At 37.0% G+C, this 1,671-nt stretch overlaps 1 protein-coding gene across 1 annotated transcript in view; it reads left to right on the top strand.

Moving 5' to 3' along the window:
• The window catches only part of ERC2 (ELKS/RAB6-interacting/CAST family member 2), a 1,171,987-nt gene that overhangs the window by 490,079 nt on the left and 680,237 nt on the right, over positions 1 to 1,671 (top strand). The gene's annotated exons all lie outside the window — the stretch shown is intronic.

Consider the following 1,671-nt stretch of genomic DNA (forward strand, 5'->3'; position numbering starts at 1 on the left):
CAGAAATATGTATGTACTTGCCTATATTTTTAAAAATTATGAATGGAAAGAGGCCTTGAATAAGCATAATTCCTTAAAAAGAGAAACAAGGTAGGAGACATCTTACTCCCTGATTTCAAATCCTACTTCACTGCTATGGTGGTGAAGACAGAGAGGCACTGGTACAATGACAAAAACATAGATCAATGGAATAGAATTTAGAACCCAGAAATCAGCCTATCTACCTATGGTCAACTGATTTTTGACGAGGAGATGAAATAAGTAAAGTGTGGAAACGAATCTTTATAACAAATGGTGTTGGCAAACTTGGAAAACCATCTGCAGAAAACGCAAGCAAAATCTACACCTCACTCCATACCCAAAAACCAACTCAAAAGTGCATCAAGGACCTAGGACTAAAATCAAAGACTATAAGCTTCATAGAAAAAAGCTTGTAAGAACCCCGAAGCCCTAATTCACAACATAAACAGTCTTCCAAGCGTCCTGAAAAACCTACAACCAGGAGAGGATAAATAGATGAATGGGACCTTCTAAGAATAAAATCCCTTTGCAATCCAAAACTTTCTCCAACAGGGTAAAAAGGGAAGCCACAGACTGGGAAAAAAATTAGTAATTATATGTCAAATAAGTGATTTATAGCTAGAATTTAGAAAATACTGTAGCACCACAAGATAAAGGTAAACAACACAATTGAAAACTGGACACAGAATATGAACAGACTCACAAAAGAAGACATGCAGATGGCAAACACAAGAAGAAATGTTCATAATTCCGAGCTCTACGAGAGATGCAAATCAAAACAATTATGAGACATCATCTCACCCCAGTAAGAATAGCAAAATTTAACAGAACAGCAAACAACAAATGCTGGTGAGGTTGTTTAGAAACTGGAACCTTTATATACTGTTGTTGGAGTATAAAATAGTGCAACCACTATGGAAGGCTGTATGGTGCTTTCTCAAAAATAGAAATACCATTTGACCCAGCAATTCCACTACTGGGAATATACCCTAAAGAAACCAGAACTGCCACCCAAGCAGATATATACACACCCATGTTTCTGGCAGCTTTGTTCACAATAGCAAAGATTTGGAACCAACCCAAGTGTCCATAAACAAACAATGGATAGAGAAGCTGTGGTATATTCCACACAATGGAGTTCAATGCTGCATTGAAAAACAAGAAACTCATGAATTATTATACAAAATGGGTGACCATGGAGGACATTATGCTGAGTGAAATAGCTGTCACAAAAAGGCAAATACTGCATAATGCCACTGTTATAAAACAGGACCGTCATGGGGGCTCAGGGGAAACTAAGAAAAGAGGGGATAAATAATCTACACGACATTGAAACAGAGGAGGGAGAGAACTGTTAAAAGCAATATATAATCAGGTATTATTCGCATGACAAGAGTCCAGAATAAGAGTTTCATAGTAGAGTGATCTGGGGTGGGGGTGGGGGACTGTATAACAATGAAAGATCTTAAGTAATCTGGGGGAGGGACGACGGGGAAGAAAATGTGCAACAATGAATGACTAGAAATCCAAGTTCTTTATAAACTCTAATTTAAATCTCAGTTAAAAAAAGTAAAAAAAAACACCTATTCAGTATGTAAGTATGTATGCTGAGCAAATCTTTTGAGAATCTGTATGATATGAGGAATAGTG

This window comes from Elephantulus edwardii, unplaced genomic scaffold (assembly GCF_000299155.1).
Source record: "Elephantulus edwardii isolate Elephantulus edwardi_28Jun2011 unplaced genomic scaffold, EleEdw1.0 scaffold00113, whole genome shotgun sequence".
NCBI lineage: Eukaryota > Metazoa > Chordata > Mammalia > Macroscelidea > Macroscelididae > Elephantulus > Elephantulus edwardii.